The sequence below is a fragment of the Ascaphus truei genome, unplaced genomic scaffold, assembly GCF_040206685.1.
Source record: "Ascaphus truei isolate aAscTru1 unplaced genomic scaffold, aAscTru1.hap1 HAP1_SCAFFOLD_263, whole genome shotgun sequence".
Taxonomy (NCBI): domain Eukaryota; kingdom Metazoa; phylum Chordata; class Amphibia; order Anura; family Ascaphidae; genus Ascaphus; species Ascaphus truei.
The window spans coordinates 522,047-538,686 of record NW_027455568.1 but is presented as its reverse complement, the minus strand read 5'-3'; the positions used below and the strand labels follow the sequence as shown (position 1 = coordinate 538,686).

The 16,640-nt window shown below is 45.1% G+C and overlaps 1 pseudogene; it reads left to right on the top strand.

Annotated features, from left to right (window-relative positions):
- Positions 1-4,458: 4,458 nt before the first annotated feature.
- On the top strand, positions 4,459-7,375 carry LOC142481418 (uncharacterized; annotated as a pseudogene).
- Positions 7,376-16,640: the final 9,265 nt, after the last annotated feature.

Sequence of the window (16,640 nt, the reverse complement as noted above, 5' to 3'; positions counted from 1 at the left end):
TATATATATATATATATATATATATATATATATATATAAGCAATAAAGACAGCGCCCCTGTCAGTGACACCCAAATTGCTGTGTATTGATCTCGTGCAGCAAGATGATGCACCCAGCACAGATGTCTATTTAAAATACAATATAAAATTGGATAGTGGTGAGGTAACAGTGGATAATTAAGAAAAAAATGTAAATATATAAAAAATAAAAAATGGATAGAAAAACCGTAAATGCAAAAAATGTATAAAAAATGTATGTAACTTAATTACCAAAAATGTGATATATAAAAAAGAAAAAAATATATATAAAAAAAAGGTGTGGCAATGATAAAAATACTAACACATTGTACATAAATAAAAAACCATAAATAGGAAAATGGATGGTACTTAAATGTCCTTATGAGTCCTTTGAACTGAAAAAATAAAGTCCAGGCTGCTTCTCTCTTGGGCTCCTCAACCTCCCACGATATCTATTGGAAAAAAAAAAAAAGGAAAAGCGCCCGATCCTTGTATAAAATCAGTGATAAAAGGTTTAATACACCAAGTAACGACAATTGCCAACTCACACTTTCTCAATAAGTTAAAAGCATATTATGGGACCAGCCCATGCACCAAGCCGACGTCACACTGTTATAGTCCTCCTCGGTCTGCAAGCGGCTGTATACTCAGCAAATGGATGTAGATGTTGACGCTGCTGCCGCTCCATACTATCTCTGTGGACCCGGAAGGATTTCCTCGATCGTAGCCTGTACACGAGTTCTACACAGTCAGAGAGCCGAGAGGGGATCCCCTGATGAAATCCGCTGAGACGGAAGAAACGCGTAGGGTCACGTGGTAGAGGCATCTACGGTGGTCGAGCAGCTCAGACACCAGAACAAGGACGTCAGTTCCGGATCTCTCGGCTCTCTGACTGTGGAGAACTCGTGTACAGGCTACGATCGAGGAAATCCTTCCGGGTCCACAGAGAGAGTTTGCAGCAGCGTCAACATCTACATCCATTTGCTGAGTATACAGCCGCTTGCAGACCGAGGAGGACTATAACAGTGTGACGTCGGCTTGGTGCATGGGCTGGTCCCATAATATGCTTTTATTTATTTATTTATTTATTTATTTATAAAATATTTTACCAGGAAGTAATACATTGAGAGTTACCTCTCGTTTTCAAGTATGTCCTGGGCACAGAGTAAAACAAAATAATACATGGTTACAAATACAGTTACATAAATGAACAAGGTATACATTATATACAAGACATTGCATGCACAGTTAAAGAAAATATATATTATGAGCGTATGAAACAGTTACAGACCAGATTAAAGTGTGAGACAGCCTTAGATTTGAAAGAACTTAAGCTGGTGGTGGATATGAGAGTCTCTGGTAGGTTGTTCCAGTTTTGGGGTGCACGGAAGGAGAAGGAGGAACGTCCGGATACTTTGTTGAGTCTTGGGACCATGAATAGTCTTTTGGAGTCTGATCTCAGGTGATAGGTACTGCATGTGGTAGGGGTGAGGAGCTTGTTCAGGTAGCTGGGTAGCTTGCCAGAAAGTATTTGAGGGTGAGACAGGAAAGGTGAACTTTGCGCCTAGACTCTAGTGATGACCAATCTAGTTATTTGAGCATTTCGCAGTGATGTGTGTTATAGTTGCATTGGAGAACAAAACAACAAATTGAATTGTAGAGGGTGTCAAGTTTGCTAAGGCGGGTTTGAGGAGCCGAGCCATATACTATGTCTCCATAGTCAATAATTGGCAATAGCATCTGCTGTGCAATACGCTTTCTGACCAGGAGACTTAGGGAGGATTTGTTCCTGTAAAGTACCCCTAGTTTGGCATAGGTCTTGGTTGTCAGGGTATCAATGTGCATCCCGAATGTTAAGTGGGAGTCAAACTATAAGCCCAGGTATTTAAAACTAGTGACAGGGGTTAGGGTGGTGTTAGCGTTGGTTCTAATCAGGAGCTCAGTCACTGGAAGCTTTACAAATTTAGTCTTGGTCCCAAATACCATTGTTACAGTCTTGTCAGTGTTTAAAAACAGTTTGATTTGGGAAATCCAGTTTTCGAGTCTCAAAAAGTCAGACTGAAGTATGTGTTGAAGGTCAGAGAGGCTATGGCTGTGTGCATACAGGATTGTGTCATCTGCATACATGTGTATTGAGGCTTCCTTACAAGCTGTGTGAAGATCATTATTGAACACTGAGAAGAGTAGGGGCCCCAGAACAGAGCCTTGCGGGACACCACAGGTGATATCCAGGGGGTTGGAGTTAGAGCCTGAGATGGACACATGTTGGGATCTTCCTGATAGGTAGGACTGAAACCAGTTTAAAGCATGTTTCCCTATTCCAGAGCTCTGGAGTTTGTTAAGCAGGATAACATGATCAACTGTGTCAAAAGCCTTTGCAAAATCTAGGAATACTGCACCAGTGAGTTGTCCCCGTTCCATTCCACACTGGATTTCATTGCAAACTTTTAGCAGGGTAGTTACGGTGGAGTGTTTGGGACGAAACCCAGACTGGAATTGGCTAGGGAAATTTGTCTTGGTGTAGAAATCGCTTAATTGGGAGTGGACACATTTTTCCATAACTTTGGATAGAATTGGGAGAAGTGAGATTGGCCTGTAGTTTGAGACAGTGTTTTTGTCCCCACTTTTGAAGATTGGGACAACTCTGGCAGTTTTCCAGGTCTTAGGGATATGGCCTGCAGACAGGATAGAGTTGACTATGGACGCAATTGGTTTGGCAATGGCTGGGGCACCAAGTCGTAGGAACCTAGATTGTAGTAAGTCGGGTCCACATTGGCTGCTTAGTTTTAGTTTGAGGAGCGCTTGTGTAATCTCCTCTTCAGATACTGGGCTAAATTGAAAATTGTGGGCAGTGTTGGGAGGGGGTGGGACTATAGGGGTACTCCCAGGATGAGATTCAGGTTTGGGGTTTGTGCTGCGTTTCGCTAATAAGTTATTGGCACACCCCACAAAGTAATCATTGAATGCATTTGCAATGTCAGTGGGGTTTGTCAGAGTAATATCCCCCTTAGTGATATTACTTGGTTGTTGATGGTTAGGAGCCTGGAATATATTGTTGATAACCTTCCAGAAGTTAGCTGGGTTTGATGTATTTTGGTGGAGATTGTCAGAGTAATATTGTGCTTTTGCATGCCTTGTTTGCCTTGTGCACATGTTCCGCATGCATCTGTAGTGATTGAGATCCTTGGTAGTGCCAGTTACTTTGTAGCTTTTCCACAAGGCATCCCTGAACTGGTAGAGTGCTATAAGGTCAGGTGTATCCCATGGAAGGTGGGCCCCCCGTACCCTTATTTTGCGTAGTGGAGCATGGGTATCGCAGAGTTTTAAGAACTCGGATTGGAAATAGTCGAGTGCAGAATCAGGGTCGGGAATTAAATCGATTCTGTGCCATGGGCAGTTGGTAAGGTCATCCAGAAACTGTTGTGGGTTAAAGTTTTTAAATGTTCTAGTGAGGAGAACTTTAGGGCTTGAATGGGGCGGTTTAATTTTCCTTACACAGTACACTATTGCATGGTCACTGAAAATATCAGGAAGGATGCCAGAGGATTGGATTCTGCTGGGGTTTGAGGAGAGAATCCAGTCTAGCAAGGAATGGTTATGCGATTTCAGGTTTATCCGTGTGGGTTGGGAAATGAGTTGTGATAGGTTAAGTGACTTGAGTTGTATCTGGATTTTGTGGTTTTTAGGGTCAAGCCAATTGAAGTTGAAATCCCCAAGAACTAGCAGCTCACTCTTCTCATTCAGAGAGGAAATGGAGCCAAGAAATTGGGTGATATCAGTCAAGGATTGTAGTGGGGCTTTAGGGGGGCGGTAGATGCCAGCAAGCAAGATGGGCTTAGAAAAGGGGAGGCAGATTTTGCCAACTAGAGTTTCAAAAGAGGGTGGACTTGGTGGGCAATGTAACAGTGTAAATTGTAAGGTGTCTGCAATATAAAATAACACCCCTCCTCTCTTTGACCTATCTCTCCGAAAAATGGAGTATCCCTGAATGGCGATATTTGCATCAGGGGTTTTAGAGGATAGCCATGTTTCTGTAAGAACGATGGCTTTGGGTTTATGCATAAGGCACCATGCCCTTAGTTCATCCAGTTTTAACTTATTGAGAAAGTGTGAGTTGGCAATTGTCGTTACTTGATTTTTATCACTGATTTTATACAAGGATCGGGCGCTTTTCCTTTTTTTTTCTCTCCAATATATATATATATATATATATATATATATATATATATAATGATCATCTGGATCAGCTTCAATTGGAACAACTGTTAATGGGAGAGAAGAATAAGCGTATAAAAAGCTTTTCTAGCAAAAGCTATTGCAGAACGCAGACTGAAGGCAGAAGGGAGTATTGGATGGCTGTGCTGCGTCACTGACTCATTCAGAAAGCGAAAACAAGCACACGCCATCAGGAAAAAGTTTATTTTACTGTGGGAGCTGACAAACTGAAATTCACCACACTTTCAAGGCCAATTCACCACTTGTGGCAATTGGCGACAGGGTTGCCCACCTAGGGTGTAAACAAACCGATGCAGAAACGGTGAAACTGGAAAGGATCCAGAAGCAGCTTCAGGTTTTGGATGATATGGTGTCCACAGACATTTGAATTTGAATGAACTGCTTCGACCAGGCATCCGTGCAGTATTTCCAAGCCAAGAAAAGTTTTGACAAAGCTGAAACAGAGTATATCGCTTCCAAGCTGGACCTGCACAAGAAAATGGAGATCAAGGAGCAGCTGACAGAGCACCTGTGAACAATCATACAGCAGAACGAGCTACGTAAATCCAAGAGCTGAGGGAGCTTATGCAGAAACTAGATGTTGAGACTGATCAGGAGAAATTAGAATTTGAGATTGAGGTTGAGCAGATGCTGCAGAAACAAGAGGCTGAGGCAAGAAGGCAGCTGATATCACCTCAAGTAGAACATGACCAAACCACTTCAACGGCAGAAGAGAACAGTGAAACCACCACTGCAAAAGAAGCATGCCTAGATAATCCTTTGGCACAGCCAATACTCCAGCATGTAGCTAAAGCAAGTGCCCCAGAGAAAGCACAGGTCAAGAAACAAACACTACTCCCAGTGAACCAGGATCAGATCTTGCAAATTGAGTCCTAAGTACCCCGGACATTGTCAGGAGAATGTAGCCACCAATATGCATAACTTCCTGTTTCCATCATAAATCTTTCCACAGCTGGGGCACTCATTTCCATCTGTAATTGCTAATAAGTCCGGATACCCGATAAACATTGTGTTTTAATGTGTGATCAGTGACATTGCACAGGGGAAAACGGTTTGATTCATTTTTGATTGTAGGAAATTTAAATTAGATCTTTGTAAATTTTACATGATTTTTAATACTTTCTAAAATCCATAATGTCTTCCTAAACCTTACTGGAAAATGGGTGTTTATTTTGCTTTGTTTGCTTTGCCCAATTCGGACCATAGCAGTGCATTTTAGAACAGTTTTTAACCAATCTCATCTTTCAAGCAGTATAAGTGCTGCATGAAATGTCTGTGAATTGACTGTATAACCTTTATTCATTTAATGTAACCATGTATTCTTATCATAACTCTGTGCCCAGGACATACTTGAAAATGAGGGATAAATCTCAATGTATTACTTCCTGGTAAAACATTTAATAAATATATATATTTCAACGATTGCAACCTGCCTACCCCGCAAGTGGTTTGCTGGTGTTAATTAATCTGGACTTTACCTGGTGTAGTTGTTTCCAAGCAGAAACTGAGCTCATGTCTGTTCCTATGTTACATAGCAGAGCCCAAATCAGAGCAATAACAGCTGGATTCCCCAACTTTTAAGCTTAAGAAAGTGACTACAAAGTCCAAGTATTGTGCGATCTCGAAAGTTAAGATACCAGCGTATCACACCAAAAGACACTGCTGGTTGTATTACTAAAGTTACAGAGGGAGAGGCACCTTCCCCTTTAAATGAATTTGTAGGCTGCATGAATGCTTCACTCATGCAATGCTTTGAGAAACTAGGATCCCAGCCTCAACTCAAGTGTAGCAGATCTAAAGTTTCGGTAGATGGTGAAGACGACAGTAGATTGTACTTCCAAGATCTTGCAGCCCTGTTTGAAACTAATGATAGATCCTCCTCTGACGATGTGGAATTCCAGGTAGATGAAGGATAATTTAGAATAGAAACCACTGAGAAACATCAAAAATATGCGAATTACGCTAAATATTGAAGACCACAAGGAACAACTAGTCGACTTAGATCAGGGTGGCCGTGGGACGAGCACCAGGAGCACAGTGGATCACCGGAGGAGACCAGAAGTGACGAAATACGCCGGCTGGATCGGCGAGAGTTGAGGTTGACGGAGATGATTCAAGTGACTGGAGCTGGTTCTTTTGTTTTATTTGCTCATCTATTTGTGTGTACCTGATGCTTTATAAATTTGGAATTTTTATGAAAAAGGCTTCGAAACTCATCTGTGGCTGTGTGGAAGCAGAGGAGTAAAAAGAAACCTTTACGTGCCTGGGGTTAGACACTTACACGTATGTGCATATCTCACCAGTATAATCTTTTCGAGTTGCATGAACTTGCTTCACTATATATATACAGTGTTCGACAATCCTATACATTTACTCGCCCGGGGCGGGTGAATTTCATCCCCGGGCGTGTAAATATTGGCCCAAGCAGCACACGTGTTTTTTTTTTAAATTTCCCCCGTTCGCGCTCAAATTTTCCCTGCTCGCGCTGAAAAATAAATAAACTCCCTACCTGACTGCTGATTGGCGCGCGCTCCCAGGCTTTGTGGGCGCGCAGCCAGGCTCTATATGAGCCCGCCCCCAACGAGCGGCCATTCTTTCTGCCCGGACATCAAAAGTAAGTACACGCCATGCTGCGGCCCCTCTGCTCCTTCCCTGCGATCCCCCTGGTCCCCACATGGCTCCCTACTCCCCACCGCGGCAGCTCTCCTGTCCCCTTCTCCTGTCCCATTCCCCTGCTCCTGTCCCCTTCCCCTCCTCCTGTCCCATTCCCCTGCTCCTATCCCCTTCCCCTCCTCCTGTCCCCTGCTCCTGTCCCCTTCCCCCTCGATCCACCGATCGCTGCCCGGGGTGGGAGGTCCCCACTGCTGCAGCCCGGTTGGCGTGCGGGGGGGGGGGCGGCCTCGGCCCTCACCACATGACTCCCACCTACCCTGCCGCCTCCCCGCCTGCTAGCTTCATGCCGCCGCGGGCTGGGGGGAAGAAGCAGTCTGCAAAGCTGCTTGGCCGCGCATTGTGAAGACATGCCGGCGAGGAGAGCAGGATAGTGGCGGCCACTGCGGGGCTGACTCTCCCCTGGGGGATACCTCGCCACATGCCTCCCCCCCACCGTGCCTCCCCCCCACCCTGCCTCCCCAAAGCTTCCAATATGCCCGCGTAAGGTATGGGGGGGTGTCTGCCTGCCCCCCCCCCCCCCCCCACGAGCGGGAGATGGGCGCGGGTGGGTGGGGGAGGAGCGTGGTGCTGGTCGCGGCCTTTCCTTCCGTGTGTGTGTGTGTGTGTGTGTGTGTGTGTGTGTGTGTGTGTGTGTGTGTGTGTGTGTGTGTGCATGTGTGTGTGCATGTGTGTGTGCATGTGTGTGTGAGCAAGTGTATGTATGTGTGTATGGCAGCAAGTGTATGTATGTGTGTATGGGAGCATGTGTATGGGAGCATGTGTATGTGTGTGACACCAGAGGTACCCCCCCAATCAGTCACCACCCCCCCCCCAATCAGTCACCACCCCCCCAATCAGTCACCACCCTCTCTCTGTGTATCACCCACTCTCTGTGTGTATCACCCACCGTTTCTCCCCTCTGTGTCTCTCCCCCACACCCTCTCTCTCCACCCCACACCCTCTCGCTCCCCCCCACACCCTCTCTCTCCCCCCCACACCCTCTCTCTCCCCCCCACATCCTCTCTCTCCCCCCCACACCCTCTCTCTCCCCCCCACACCCTCTCTCTCCCCCCACACCCTCTCTTTCCCCCCCACACCCTCTCTTTCCCCCCCACACCCTCTCTTTCCCCCCCACACCCTCTCTCTCCCCCCCACACCCTCTCTTTCCCCCCCACACCCTCTCTCTCCCCCCACACCCTCTCTCTCCCCCCACACCCTCTCTCTCCCCCCCCACACCCTCTCTCTCCCCCCCACACCCTCTCTCTCCCCCCCACACCCCCTCTCTCCCCCCCCACACCCTCTCTCCCCCCCCACACCCTCTCTCCCCCCCCCCCACACCCACTCTCTCCCCCCCCACACCCTCATCCCCCCCCACACCCTCTCTCTCACCCCCCACACCCTCTCTCTCCCCCCACACACACCCTCTATCTCCCCCCCCCACACCCTCTCTCTCCCCCCCCACACCCTCTCTGTCCCCCCCCCACACCCTCTCTGTCCCCCCCACACCCTCTCTGTCCGCCCCACACCCTCTCTGTCCGCCCCACACCCTCTCTGTCCGCCCACCACCCTCTCTGTCCCCCCCCACACCCTCTCTGTCCCCCCCCACACCCTCTCTGTCCCCCCCACACCCTCTCTCTCACCCCCCACACCCTCTCTCTCCCCCCCCCCACCCCTCTCTCTACCCCCCAACCACCCTCTCTCTCCCCCCCCACACCCTCTCCTCACCCTCTCCCCCCCACACCCTCTCTCCCCCCCCCCACACCCTCTCTCCCCCCCCACACCCTCTCCCCCCCACACCCTCTCCCTCTCCACCACACCCTCTCTCTCCCCCCCACACCCTCTCTCTCCCCCCCCCCCCACACCCTCTCTCTCCCCCAACTCTCTCTCTCTCCCCCCACTCTCTCTCCCCCCACTCTCTCTCTCTTTCTCTACCCCCCCCCACACTCTGGATCTCTTATTTACCCTATATATCTTACTTGCCCTATACTACACCGAAATAACCTATACTGCTGTCTTCCAGATCTGACTCAAGCTTCACACGGAAGACATCGGAACCCCCCCTAACCCAGAAGACAGGTAGGGAACACCTCCCCAATGTATAACATTGCGGGAATGAGGGTACCTGGACATTGAGGGACTGCGGATCAGGTAAGATCCCAGGCGGGATTGCTGCTTTAGATATTGTGAAGCGGGGACGTCCAGACACTGGTTAAGAGGTTCAGGAAACTAGTCATTCACACCTGGCTTTTATTTCTAGATCTGACATTTACACACACACACACACACACACACACACACACACACACACACACACACACACACACACACACACACACACACACACACACACACACACACGTAACAAGGACTAATTGGTTGTATAATGTAATACAATAAATACATTTATGTAAAAAATGAATGTTCTGACTAGGAATTTATTAAATGTATTTTATTTATATATTTTATTTTAAAGCAGGGTTGGGGGCGGGACTAGGGTTGGGGGTGGGACTAGGGGCGGGGTTGGGGGCGGGACTAGGTGGCGAGTAGATTTTTTGGTTGGGCGAGTAGATTTTTGGGTGATTTGTCGAACACTGTATAGATATATATAGATATATATAGATATATATCTATATATATATCTATATATATATATATATATATCAAAAAATAAATAGATGATACCGTTCTGTGGCTAACGAAATGCTTTTATTTGTGCGAGCTTTCGAGATGAAAATATATATATATATATATATATATATATATATTATATATATATATATATATATTTTTTTTTTCTTTTTTTTTTTTTTTTTTTTTTTGGAGGTGCATTGAATTATTCTGGATCGACTTAGATCAAGCAATCCTGGGTCCCAGGAAGGTAACTCGATATGTTCTGGTCTACTGAACAATTCAATATCATTAAATCGGAATGGAAGATAACAGAAAAACGTGGCGTAACAACGAGGCGTTTTAATAGAATTTATCCATTCCAAGAGTAAGACAGCAGATTATGGAGTCTTCCTCCAAAGGTTGACAGAACAATTGCTCAGATAGCAAAACACACGTCCATGCCCTTAGAAGATGTGTACCTTTAAAGACCCAATGAAAATTCATCTTACTGACGGTACATAACAGAAGCAATACACTAATCTAGGCACAGTGATAAACCAGTAACCACTATAGCCAGAACAGTGGATCTGAATTTGGATCTCAGACTTGGAAGACCAGATTGAACCAGGCACTTCCAGACATACTCTTTTACGAGACCTTTCAAGTCTAAAAGACACCATGGATTTCCTGTGTGACGCATCCATGGATGCCATGAGACTCACAGCAAGGCCCTCTGTGCTTTCTATAGTCACCAACAGAGCACTATTGTTAAAACTATGAGCAGCAGATACTTCTTCCAATAAGTCTCTCTCTCTCTGCCTTATACCAGTGTCACGGTAGGGGTAGCTGGCCTCACATAATAAAGGTGAAGCCTGGCTAGCTACCCCCGAAAGCCGGATACAATGTGTGTGTTTGAAGCCTGGTTAGCTGCAAATAAAACCGGGTGTGTCTGGCCGCCTATGTGTGCTTGCCAGGCGGATACAATTTGTGTGTTTAGTCCCGTTATGGGAAATAGCTGCAAAACTAAGAACTTGGGACTGTGACCCTAATAGTGGATATTGGGGGGGAAAAGGGGCCGGGAGATGTGGGAAATGTATAATACACTATTCCGGTAACACAGTATTTTCCCCCCAGTTAGCAAGTGTGTATTGTGGGTTGCTTATATGCATGTCTAGGGAGACTGTTCCCTGTACAATGTATTGGCCCAGCCAACAAGTTTTAGAAACCAAGTTTTATTCTGTGAATGTGTATTAATTATTGTGGAGGCAGACTCTGTAATGAAATTAACCTAGTTGTCTGCATAGGAATATGGATCAAAGGAAAAGGCTGGGAGTGGCTAGGTGTCGGGCCATCTAGTAAGTGGGGAAGGGCGGAAGACCAGATCTCAGCTGGGCTCTCAGCGGATGAGACCCATTGTTCCCTCCAGACTCTGTGGCGGGTACCCAGCGGGCGGTATGGGTCTGGCCAGGGGAAGCCGAGACGGAGCTAGTAGGTATGATTTCCATTGGCAAGTTCAAATTTCCTTCTTTTCGCAATCCTCGTCGTCATGGGGAGGTCCTGAGAACCTAAGCAAACGCCCTCCTCTGATTGGAGCAGCAGGACGAGGCTCCAGCATGTGATTGGCTGTTACATAGGATCCGAGCTCTGATTGGTTGCCGCTCTATGTTAAGGATTAGCTCCGAGTACTATGTATGGAGCGCAGCCGATCAGAGTACCAGACAATCTCCAAACGGTCTGGTGAGGCGCATGGCAGGCTTTTAAAAAGTGCTCTGCTCGAAATAGCAAGAGCGCTCGGCAGGGAAGTGACGGAGAAGCCTGGCCAGCGGAGGACAAGTTCTGGAGGTGTGGACAAGTTCCAGGAATGAGTGGAGTTTCAACCAGCGGGGGTCACAGGGTGGCTGTTGCAAGGATAGCCCCTTTAGTGCCGGGACGTGAAGCGGACAGGGTAGGCCAACCTGAAGCCGGCCCCTGCAAATAGTCGAGGCTAGTGTCTTCCCCCCAATCCCCTAGTTGGTTTGTATGTACCCTGTATTTGTGTATTTTGTAATGTCTGCGGGCTTGCCTGAATAAACCCCATTTTATTCAACTGCTTTGTCCCATCTGGTGCTAGTGATCCCGGTAAAAAGGGTTAAAAATGTATGGTCCCTCGTGACAACCGGTTCCTACCTCTTCGAAGAAGCCTTGTATGACATCCTGACCAGGCTTTCGGCCTCCAAGGGGACAGATCCTTCCACAGCAGAGGAAAATTTCAGTCCTCACACCCAAAAAAATCCAAAACGCAATTATCAAGAAACCAGAGCCTACAGACCAGACATACCTTTCAATACCAACTTGAACAGGTGACCTCAACTGTCTCAGCATCATCCTGGGGAAGACCCAAAGCTAATTTCAACGGAGACCAAAAAAGCATAACTCCTGAAGTTTTAAGGACTTCAGTGAGAAATGCTATACCAGCACCCTGCTCAATAAACAAATTGCTCACAATCCGATGGTCAGATTAATTAAGGCAGCCATCAGAATCAAGCCACAGATAATAGTCAGCATTGATTTATGAAGGATAGATCATGCCAAACTAACCTTATTGGTTACTTTGAGGAGGTAAGTAGGAATTTAGACCAGGGTAATGCAGTTGATCTGGTCAACTTAGATTTTGTAAAGGCTTTTGATATGGTTCCACACAAGGTTGGTGTACAAAATAAAGCAAATTGGACTCAGTAAAAATATTTGCACCTGGATTGAAACTGGTTGAAGGATAGACAGTGTTATCATAAATTGAACTTTTTCAGGTTGGGCTAAAGTTGCGAGTGGAGTACCTCAGGGATCGGTATTTGGACCCCTGCTTTTTAACTTATTAATGACCTTGAGGTTGGCATAAAGAGCAACGTCTCCATCTTTGCTGATGACTCTAAATTGTGTAAGGTAGTAAAATCAGAGCAGGATGTAATTTGTCTCCAGGAGGAATTGAATAGACTGAAAACTTGGGCAGGTAAATGGCAGACGAGGTTTAAAACGGATAAATGTACGGTTATGCATTTGAGAAGCAAGCATAAACAAGCAATTTACAAATTAAATGGGGATAAATTAGGGTAATCCTTGATGGAGAAGGATTTAGGAGAACTTGTAGACAGCAGGTTTAGCAATAGTGCCCAAAGTCATGCAGTAGCTGCACAGGCAAACAAGATCTTATCTTGCATTAAACAGGCAATGGATGGAAGGGAAGTAAACAAAATGATGCCCCTTTATAAAGCATTAGGAAGACCATACAGTTTTTGGCACCACTCCTTAGAAAAGACATTATGGAACTAGAGAGTGCAGAGAAGAGCCACCAAATTAATAAATGGGATGGATAACCTGACTTATGAGGTAAATTAGATTTATTTACATTAGAAAAGAGACGTCTAAGGGGGGATATAATAACTATATACAAATATATTCAGGGACAGTACAAGGAGCTTTCAAAAGAACTATTCATCTTAAGGGTAATACAAAGGGCACTGGGTCATCCCTTTAGGTTGGAGGAAAGGAGATTTTGCCAGCAACAAAGGAAAGGGTTCTTTACAGTAAGGGCAGTTAAAATGTGGAATTCATTACCCATGGAGACTGTAATGGCAGATACAATTTTTTTACAAAGGCAAGATATACAGGGATATACCAAATAAGTTAACGGGAAGGATATTGATCCAGGGAGTAATCGGATTGCCAGTTCTTGGAGTCAGGAAGGAATTTATTTTTCCCCTTATGCGATATCATTGGATGATATTTCGCGGGGGTTTTTTGTTTGCCTTCCTTTGGATCAATATACTGTAAGTTCGTTTATATGATAAAGTATCTGTCGTCTTAATTTAGCATAGGTTGAACTTGATGGACGTATGTCTTTTTTTTTTTTTTTTTCAACCTCATCTTCTGTGTAACTGATTAAAAAAAAAACATGCCCGCATGGGATCTCAATTTGGTCTTCTAGGCGTTCACCACTACAGCCTGAAGGACCTATGTATTAAAACACAGTGTGATGGAGCTCATCTCGAATCAGGAAGTGGACCAACAGGGCTGAGGTAGGGATGCACAATAACCGACTAGAGCTCAGGGCTCAGGGACCGAGTTTTGTTAGAGCATTCGTAGTCGGTTAGCAGACAGAAGGCAGCGAGGTTGGGTTCACGGTCCGGGGTCAGCAACAGGTATTCCAAATAGACGAAATGGTAATGCGTGACAACGAAGATCAAACGGAGCTGCATCAAACAGAAATTTGCTCAGTGACTCCCACTGGGAACAGCAGCCTTAAGTAGCAGGATGCCAGTAATCAAAATGGCCGAACTGAGAGAGGGCAGGAAAGCTGGAAACCCCGGCACTAATCGGGCAGAATCCTTACACACTAACACACAAGGAAGAGTTCTTGACATCAATCACTACAGCACGCAGAATTGGAGAATTGCAAGCCGTATCATGCAAAGAACTGTGTCCAAATTCCTGTGGTGCTAAAGTGGTATCCAAATTCATGATAAAGAATGATATTGGGGTTCATTCCTTTTGCCCTCTAAGAATGAAAAGGAGAAGCAATTACATAATTTAGACGTGGTCAGAGCTTTGACATTATATTTGCAGAAGACAGAGTTTAGAAAGACGTAGTACTTTTCCAGGGCCCTAGAGAAGGGCAAGCTGCCTCTGCCGCAACCATTACAAGAAGGATCACAGCTGATATCGGCGAAGCTTAACATTCTGTAGACAAAGTTCCACCTCAAACCATTAAAGTTAACTCAACCTGAGCTGTGGCAACTTCTTGGGTGGAAAAGGCTCGAACATCCACAGCATATATTTGTAAAGCAGCAACATGGTCATCGTTGAACACCTCAAAGCATTACAGATTCGATTTCCAGGCCTCGGTCGATGTGAGATTTGGGAGGAAGGTTTTACAAGCTGTCATTTCTTTTCTTTAACTACCATGAATGGTCCATTCTAGCAAACCATTTGCTTTGATACATCCCGTTAGTTATGGCTGCCATGGAGGCTGTGGAAGAAAACTACTGTAGAAATACTCTGCGATATTGCTGTTTCTTCAAATCCTCCATGGCAGCCTATTTCCCTTCCATAACAAAAAAGATGCTGCCATGCGCTCAAAGGCAGGTGGATAGAAGCACTCCGTAGAATCCTTGAAGATTGAGGGGGGGGGGTGGAAGCGGGAGTGTAAACAAATAACAGCAGTGTCAAGTGAGAGGAGGTGGGGTAGGGGAAAAAGTAAGGCAATGAGTGTCCTCTTACCCCGCTTGATATACCCTCTAGTGTCCTCCCTTACAGGAATGAAATACAGCAGTCCTGACAGGTTCTCACTCATGGGCTGAACAGCAGGGAAGTCACCCTCCTTCACAGTCAGGTTGCACTGCACTTCCGCAGTGTAAACTCCTCCCCCAGTAAGGGTGCCTCCGAACGCCAAATGCATATAAGATAGAAAACAGGCTTCAGGGCACTCCAAAACGATCTGGTTCTCTTCTGAGTGTAATTAAAAAACGGTGGTCCCAGAGTTGAGTAAAGATGAATAAATATTTATTGCAACATACACAAAGGTGAACAATAAAATACCTCCCACGCGTTTCAACCAACAATTGGTCTTTCTCAAGGAGTAACAAACTGAGGCAAACAAGCACTTTATATAGGTGCTAGACTATTTAAAAAAAAATCACAATCGGGTAGAATTAATTGTATAATCAAACAATACAATTAAGTATTGCTTAAAATAAAAAACATGATAATAAGAGGAAACATACAGAGATAGAGATCATCAACATCTAGACCATGATACATATGAATTTTGGGCAACAAACAAAAATATGGATACTTGTAGTAAATTATGCATCACACATGATTGAAATGACTGAATCAAATAATCCTGTTATTCAGTTGCTCCAAAACAAAAGCCCATAACCTCAGGCACTAACAATAATCAATGACTGAGGATTGCAATAAAGCTCTCAATTCTATATTTCTGATCTCATGGTCTGAATAACTCTATATGTAAACAACAATAAGCAAATGAAAACATACTAACTGCTGAAAGGATAAATTAATTATAAAATGAATGTCAGGTAAATAATAATTTATACCCCAAGGGAAAAGACATTCAATATATATACACAATGATAATGAATAGCCCACATACTGTTGCGGCCGAGTTTATTCTTACCTTTACCCGGTCTCGGCCGCAACAGAAACCGGGCGCGCGCCGAGGTGTCCCGGGTGCGCGCCGGAGCCTCGGAGGATCGGTCCTCCGATCAGGGCTTCCCCCTCCCCTCTCCGGAGCCCCCCACCGCCATCCCCCACATCGCGGGACACCATGGCTCCCTCGGGGAGCCCTGGGCACACGCGCCATGCGCGCACGCGCCCAATGAAGCGTGACCGCGCATCGATGGCACGCCGAGGGAAAGAAACGAGCCAGCCGGGAAACCTCCCGGCTTGCGGCTCTAGCCCACTTCGAATAAAGTGTGCCGCCTCTGTATAAGGTCTCTGGTTAAGGAAGAAAATGACAACAGCAATCGGACCCGTAGGAATATACTCTAGAGTCCCTGCTGAGTTATAATAGAAATTTATAACCCATGAAAATTATAGCTCTTCATGTTCATAACCACAATGTAGAGTAACATAAAACTGTATGTGAATAGAAAAGCAAAAATAGTAAATTTGGAACTAGAATAAGCTAGAGTGACAGTGAATCAGGTCATGTATCCATATTTTTGTGTGTTGCCCAAAATTCATATGTATCATGGTCTATATGATCATGTTTATGATCTTTCTCTGTATGTTTCCTCTTATCATGTTTTTTTTATTTTAATCAATACTTAATTGTATTGTTTGATAATACAATTGATTCTACCTGATTTGTGATTTTTTTTTTAAATTGTCTAGCACCTATATAAAGTGCTTGTTTGTCTCAGTTTGTTACTCCTTGAGAAAGACCAATTGTTGGTTGAAACGGGTGGGAGGTATTTTATTGTTCACCTTTGTATGTTGCAATAAATATTTTTTCATTATTACTCAACTCTGGGACCACAGTTTTTTCATTACACTCAGAAGAGAATCAGATCGTTTTGGAGTGCCCTGGAGCCTGTTTTCTATCTTATTTCCCTCCCATATTATGAT